The sequence below is a fragment of the Gossypium arboreum genome, chromosome 8 (assembly GCF_025698485.1).
Source record: "Gossypium arboreum isolate Shixiya-1 chromosome 8, ASM2569848v2, whole genome shotgun sequence".
NCBI lineage: Eukaryota > Viridiplantae > Streptophyta > Magnoliopsida > Malvales > Malvaceae > Gossypium > Gossypium arboreum.
Window position 1 is genome coordinate 98,266,625 of NC_069077.1, and position 8,456 is coordinate 98,275,080.

Consider the following 8,456-nt stretch of genomic DNA (forward strand, 5'->3'; position numbering starts at 1 on the left):
CGTGATTTAGTCCTTTTATCAAATTAAGTACTAAAACAATAAAATTTCTTAATGAAAATTTCACACAATCATATTATCATGTTTTAAACATTAAAATAATAATAAAATAATTATTTTGACTTTGGATTTGTGGTTCCGAAACCACTGTTCTAATTTGACTAGAAACGGGTTGTTACAAATATAGTGGAAGACCTATCAAAGATCTGCATTAGCATCTTCTCCTATTCATGGATGTGAGTGATTCATTTAAGCTAGCCGAAGTGATTGAAGACTTTTTGAGATTGAAGTTATTCCCATGTTCACTAAGAGATTGAGCTCAAGCATGGTTGAATTCTTACCGCTTTACGCGGTGTTAACATGGTAAGAATTGGCTGAACGATTCTTGACAAAGTACTTTTGAGAAGAAAAAATGCCAAACTCAAAAATGAAATTACTACATTTCACCAATTTGATGAAGAATCTCTCTATAATGCATGGGAGCAATTCAAGGAGCTATTGCAAAAATGTCCTCATCATGACATTCCCAACTGCATTAAGTTGGAGACTTTTTACAATGGTCTCAATGCACATACAAGAATGGTGGTCGACGCTTCAACCAATGGAGCTTCTTTTTCGAAATCGTACAATGAAACATATGAGATGTTTGAAAGGATTTCTAGCAACAACTATCAGTGGCTGACTAATCGAGTTGCCACAAGAAGAAGAGTGGTCAAAGTTTATGAAGTTGATGCACTAACATCTTTGGCAGCCTAGGTATCTCTATTACTTCCATTCTTAAGAACTTTATTGCTAATGGTTTTAATGGTAACATGATAAGTTAGTAGTCAAGCCAGTTTGAGAACATCTCATGTGTTTGTTGTGGAGATGGTCATATGTTTGAAAACTCACAATCAAATCCAGAATCCATCTGCTACATAGGTAACTAAAATTAGAATAAAATTTGGCCAGGACCACAATCAAATTACTACAATCCTTCATGGAGAAATCATTTGAATTTCATATAGAGCAATCAACAAGTCGATCCTAGCAACTCATATATGCAATCTCGACCAAACCCGAAACTTAACCCTTAGGATTTAAGGTAAGACTCTATTTCTTTATTGTGTTAGCAACAAAGGAAACTAGGTTTACCAAAAGGCTAGCATGTTTGCTTGTATTTATGTATGAATTTAATGTGTTGTGTCTGTTAAGTGACTTGGGTATGTTTATGACATTACAAACCTATGAGAACCATCTACAAGCAAAGACAAGGGAAAAATAAAGTTTACTTCAGGTTTTAAGCAAATTGGTTAGTGTTCAGGGATCGCCATATATATGTGTGAAGCATAGTGTTATCGGAAGCTTAGGTTTTTTGTTCTAAGTTTTGAGAGTAAGCTTATCTATATCTCTATTTTGTGATTATGATTATATATGTGTTTTATGAATAGTGATATGCAAGCTTTATATTGTGAGCTTATTATGGACAATGAGTTGCAAGCTCTAAGTTTAAGTATATGTTCTATAAACTTCTAAAATCATTGGATATAATGGCATGCCATAGGATTATAAGTACTCACATTTGTATTTTGGGGGAGTGGCCTTGGGATAGGCTTGGAGAGATCAGGGAATGTCGAGCAAAGCTCCATTTAATAGGACATGTTGGTGTGTTTGGAGAGTGCTTAGCGTTATGCTATACTTCTGGGACATGTTAAGATTGTAACACCCCGAACCCGAGACCATCGCCGGTGTCGGACACGAGGGGTTAACGAGACAAATCCTCTTAAAGTACAGACCAATTTGGCATTTCCAGACAGGCTGGAAAACTGCGTCACTGTCGCCTTAAAGATCATATCTTGAGTTTCAAAACTCGGAAACTGATTCCGTAAATTTTCCATGAATTTAGACTCATATATCCATCCATGGTTTTATTTATAGAATTTTTGGTTGGGCCAATTGGTACAGTTTATTAGTTAAAGTCACCCATGTTACAGGGGTCGACTACACTGACCTTTGCACGTTACAACTTGAATATCTCTCTTAACAGGGCTTTAATACTGGTGCCATTTGTTTCTAATGAAACTAGACTCCAAATGGAATCTGCACATATAAGGCATGACTTCTAATTCTTTCTGGATAATTTATAGTAAATTTTCAAAGTCACGTCAGGGGACCCAGAAACCGTTCTGGCCCTGTCTCACGAGAACTTTAATATCTCTCGGTATACTGTTCATATGATCGTTTCGTTACTTTCATATGATAATAGACTCATCAAGGTTCGTTTGCATAACTTATTCACAATTTAATACCCTTCCTACAAATTTTGGTGATTTTTCACATCCACGTCACTGCAACTGGCAGCATCTGTTTTTAAGGTAGGCCTTACCTATTTTGTAGTTTCCATGGACCAACTATAGTCTAGTCATACATAGGTCCACCTATGATCATGTTTAACCATTCCAATGGCTGATCATGTGACCAACACTCCCATTCCAATCCATAATAACATCATGAAACCATATAAAATTACAAACCACAAATGGTCTAATTCCGTACTCCACTTTTACGAACCATTTTCGCATGGCCGTACACATATACATCACAAAAGCACTTGAAAACAACCGAGGGTAGTCCTATACATGCCATATCCAAAGTTCAACTAAAAGAGTACCAAAGGGGGTTTGATAGTGTGGATGACTTCACTTCAATGATCCCGAATCCGATAGCTAACGAGCAAAATCTATAAAACAGAGAGCCAAAGCAACGGGGTAAGCATTTTTATGCTTAGTAAGTCTCAAGCAATGAAATCGGCTTTAACTAAAGCATTACATTCACATAGCCAAATGAATCATTTCATTAATACACATGCACATAATCATACTTACTTCACACTTCATCATTATATCCATTCACAAGATATCAACCAATTCAAGAGCTGAAAATTCGTTAGTCGATTGAACGAATATTATTCAAACGTATTGACTTTTCCAATGCACATGTAAACATACCTTATCCTTTGGGCCTTTCGAGCGTACAAATTAAATTTATTACAGCAACCAACGCTCACCTTCAGCCCAAGCTTCTTCAGAATACAACCGGATATAACCACACGCACGAATGCCTTCGGGTCTTAGCCGGATATAACGACTTGCACAAATGCCTTGAGTATTAGCCGGATATAACAACTTGCACGAATGCCTTGAGTCTTAGCCGGATGTAGTCACTAGCACAATTGCCTTGGTCTTAACCGGATATAAATACTAGCATAAATGTCTTCGGGACTTAGCCCGGGTATCATTCAATTGCTCATGCACACATACATCAATAATCATTACACATCCATGTTTCGTTTTTGTTACTAGGGCTCAAACACAAACATATCACTAGCATAATCGCCTTCGGGACTTAGCCCGGGTATCATTCAAATACTCATACACACATATATCAATAATCATTACACATCCATATTTCATTTCACATAATTCAAGTAGGGTCATTTCTTGAAGACTTACCTCGGATGTTGTCGAACGGCTTCAACGGCTATTCGATCACTTTTTCCTTCCCTTTATCCAATTGTGGCCCTCTAAGCTCTTGAGCTAATTCAAACAAATTCGATTTATTAAAGTCTCGCTTGCTAGCCTTGGCCGAATACACACATCATTGACTCAACATCACATAACTAAGCACTTTAGTCAATTTTCTTTAATTACGCACACATTCGGCCTTAGCTCACAACAAGGTAGCCGATTACCTAAGTCAAGAATAGGCACCATTAAGCTTGCCTCTAACCGAATGCATGCACAATAATTCCCCTCATGTGGCCGATTATACTTAGTCATGCTTGCACAAAATCAACAATAAATTGCAAGATTTTCACATCATATGTGTACTAGGCCGAATGTACTTGCAATTTCACAAACATTCTTCAACACTTTCTTCTTTAAACAAACATATTTATCACTTACTTCATAACCAAAACATCATGTGCAAACATATATACACATATAGGTGCAAGGTCAATTTCAAGGTGTCCATAACCATCCAAAACACAAATTTTAACTAACATGCAAGAAGCATAAACCATGCTCATGAGCATACCATGGCCGAATACATCACACACCATACCCTTTTAATTTTTTTGGTCATGGTTAAACAAAGGATTCAATGTCTTACTCAAGAATGCTAAAAGAAATTTCAAGAGTAGTCAATCCATCATTGCATGCATCATCAACAAGCTTCACATTTAGCATGCAATGGCTTTAACACAATATCAACCTTGGCCAAATAACATTTCCATGGCACAACAAGGATTTGGACCATGGGCTAACATGAACATCAAGTTAGCAACTAAAACATGCATGAATCTCATGACACAACCTCAAACATACCTTAATCTTGATGCAAGTATAGCCAAATCTCCTTCTAGATCTCTTCTAAACCAAAATGGAGCAAAATCCTCCTTCTTCCTTAGTTTTGGCTCAAAGAAAGGATGAACAAATTTTTTTCTTTCTTTCTCTACAACTCACGGCAATGGGGGGGGATACCATACTCACACACATTTTTTTTTTTCATTCTTTTCTTACACATGCACCTTTGTTTATTATTTCTCCCTAATGCTCCAACAAAACATGTTTATGACATGTTTTGCCCATCCTCTCTTGCCATGGCCGGCCACCACCTATAAAAAGGGGGTATTTGACATGCAAGTCCATTGTTTTGCATGCATGCTTTAATTAGTCATCACACATTTCCCTATCATACTTTCAAAGTTTACTACTAGGCCCTTTCTAGTGAAATTCACATTTATAACACTAAATCAAATCATCAAAAATGTCACACACAATTTAACACATATCATAGGCATCAAAATAAATTTTAAATTATTTTTATGCCTCGGTTTTATGGTCCCGAAACCACATCCCGACTAGGGTCAATTTTGGGCTGTCACAAAGATTCTTTGAATCAATGTGAAGAGTAATAAGAATATTCGCTTATCCAACAGAAAATTACATGTGTAAAATATTGTGTTTTTCAAAATATTATGTTTTTTTTTCTTTTTTTCCTTAAGCTAACTATCAACAGGTATTTGCAAATCAGACTTCACATAGATATGGTGAACCCAGTTCACAGAACAATAATTTTGCCTAAACTTTTTTTTAACTTATGTTTCGCGTATACTATGAGGTTATTCTTTCCTTTTTATTCACTGTGTTTGCAAGAACTCACACGGTCCTTTCTATACACTACAGATAGTTAGAATGCACGGTTTGTAATAACAAGGTGAGTGGTCCAAGAGAAGTATAAACACTGGAGAGGTAGTAGAAATGAACCCAAGATCTAAAGGAAATGTGAGATTCTTCTTGGGATTACGAATATCTTATAATATGTTGACTTCGTTGATTGTTACAAGACTTAAATTTTCTTATGTTTACTTTTATTTTCAACTTTGCGAACTGATAAAATTATGTAGTAAAATACTTGAATGTTTAATAACTAAACTTCATTTCAGTTTGAATATATTTTGAAAGCATGTTTTGATATTTTCCCTAAATGACAAGTCCATGTTCTTGTACTTAAATTCTTATCTGATTGTGTGACAGCCCTAAAGTGACCCTAGTCGAAAAGCGGTTTTGGGATCGCTAAACCGAGTCACCAAATTATTTGAATGTTATATTTATTGTCTAAAATATGTGAATATGAATGTGCGAAAATTTTTAAGCTTCGATTTAGTTAATTGCATGTGAATGGAGTACATAGGACTTGTGTGACACTTTTGAAATGTGATAGGCTAATCTATAAGGATCTAATAGTGCATGTAATCAAAAGGAGGACTTTCATGTCAATTTCCCCATTTAATTACTAGTGGCCGGCCATGACAAGGGTGATGGGCAAAACATGTCATAAAACATGTTGTGCTAATGGTTTATGTGAGAAAGGATAAAATAATAATGGGAAGGTAAATGATGACAAAAAAAATGTGTGTGGTTGCCCCCTCCATTGCCGTGAATAGAAGAAAGAAAAAAAAAAAAAAGAAGAGAAAAGCTCTCATGTTGTTCTTGGCGAATAGGAGAAAGAAAAGAAGGAAAAGAGCTTTGAGGAAATCGGCTATGGTGGTTTGATAGACTAAGGTATGTTTGATGATGTTCCATGAGATGCATGCATGTTTTAGTTGTTAGCTTGAGTTCTAGCTAGCCATGGTTCAAATCTTTGCTATGTCATGGAGATGGTATTCGCTAATGTGGATTGGTGTTGATGTCATTTACATGCTAAAATGAAGCTTTGTAATGATGCATGTGATGGTGGATTGATGACTCTTGAATCTTCTTTTAGCATTTTTGAGTGAGACATTAAGTTCTTTGTTTAACCATGACCAAAATTGAAATGGTATGGTGTTGTGATGCATTCGGCCATGGTAGGAAGTAGAAGGAAATATGGTTGTTGTTAGATGAAGTAGAGTCTAACAAATGAGCACATATGTGCATTAGTTGCTAGATGGAGAAGAATCGGCTAGCAAGTTGTGTGCCAAGGCGAATATAATTTTGTATATTAATGAGTAATGCATGTGTTGAATTGATGGAAAGGGAGAGGATGCTTTAATAGTGTATATATGTGTATTGGCCAAGTTTTGAACTTGAAACAAAATGGTGTTTAGTCAATACAAGTGACCATACTTGTAGAATGTATTAAGTGTTGCAATCGGCCTCAACATAGACATGTATGTTCGGCCACATGAATGAGTACATAAGTGATGTGTATGTTCGGCCAAAGGTAAGCATATTGATGGCTTTATCTTGACTTAGAAAATTCGGCTAAGGGGAATATTAGCTAATATGTTGAATTCGATTCGTGATTTCGTACATATGTGACTCTAATGTCTAATGTATATATGGGCTAAGTACCTTGAGGTCCTCTTTTGATGTTCAAATGAATTGTGTTAAATTGCTTAATGTGATTAAAAATGCGCATGACCATTGTGTATTTGAGCTAAAGGGTGGCCATATGACCTATTAAACTCCTTGTCATATTCGGCCATAAGCTAGCATAATGAGACTTTAATAAGCTAAATTTGTTTGAATTAGCTCAAGAGCTTAGAGGACCACAGTTGGATAAGGAAAGGAAAAAGTTATCGAATAGCCACCAAATCGTTCGACCACCTCCGAGGTAAGTTTTGAGTAATGGAACTTAGATTATGATTTGATTAGATCATGTTTTAAGCAAATCAAAATCATGCTCTTTGTATGTGGCTATTGAGCCGAAATTGCAAGTGTGATAAGTGTCTTGTGTTTGAGCTTTGGTAATGAAAATGAAATACGGATGTGTCATGATTTATTGATAAATGTGCATGGTTATTCGAATGATGTCCGGGCTAAGTCCCGAAGGCTTTGTGCTAAGTGACTAAATCCGGGTTAAGTCCCGAAGGCATTTGTGCGAGTTACTAAATTCGGGTTAAGTCCCGAAGGCATTGGTGCGAGTCACTAAATCCGGGTTAAGTCCCGAAGGCATTTGTGCGAGTCACTAATTCCGGGCTAAGCCCGAAGGCATTGGTGCGAGTCACTAAATCCGGGTTAAGTCCCGAAGGCATTTGCTGAGTTACTATAACCGGGCTATGTCCCAAGGCATTTGAACGAGTAGCTATATCCGGTTAAATTCAAGGTACGTGATTCGGGAATGAACGATCTTGCTGTAAAAATTTCAGTTAATACGCTTGTAAAATCCCAACAATGAGGTATGTTTCAGTATGTGCATTGGAATAGTTGATTCCTTGAATAATATTCGCCAATCGAGTAATGAGCTTCCGGTATTTGGCTAAAATGATCCCTTATGTATGAATATAGGGGTTGGAATGTGAAGTAGGAATGATTTGAGAATATGTATATATGGAATTATCCGTTTAGTTATATGAATGCTATACTCAGATTGTGCTTAAATTCTTTGCTCAAAACTTACTAAGCATTTAATGCTTACTCCGCTTATTTAATTCTCTGTCTTATAGATTTTGGTTCTTCAGCTATCGACTCGGGATTTTTGAAGTCAAGTCCCCACACTATCAAAGCTCCTTTTGGTATACTTTTGGTTGAACCTTGAAATGGCATGTATAGGACTACCCTTTTGTTGTTGGTCATGTACCCTTCGGTTTTGTGTAAATTTGGATAGCCATGCGAAAATGGCTTAAATATACTTTGATCATAGCATTATAATCATTTTGTATGTTGTCCGTCGAGAGGTATGGAAATGTTGGTAACGGTTAGCCATGGGAATGGTTATTCATGATCACTTTTGGTATATGTATGACAAACTCTAGTTGATCCATGGAGGATCAGGAAATAGGTAAAGTTTACCTTAAAAATAGATGCTGGCAGCAGCAGTAAAGTGGATGTGAAAAATCACTAAAAATAGTAGGAATGGAACTAAATAGTGAATAAATTATGTAATCGAACCTTGATAAATCTATTTTCATAGGAAAGTAACAAAAAGTTAAT

The 8,456-nt window shown here is 36.2% G+C and overlaps 1 non-coding gene across 1 annotated transcript; it reads right to left on the reverse strand.

Annotated features, from left to right (window-relative positions):
• Positions 1-414: 414 nt before the first annotated feature.
• LOC128280116 (small nucleolar RNA R71) lies at positions 415-521 on the reverse strand. Its single transcript, XR_008270298.1, has one exon. It is a non-coding gene; the product is annotated as a small nucleolar RNA R71 (small nucleolar RNA).
• Between the last annotated feature and the right edge of the window lie 7,935 nt (positions 522-8,456).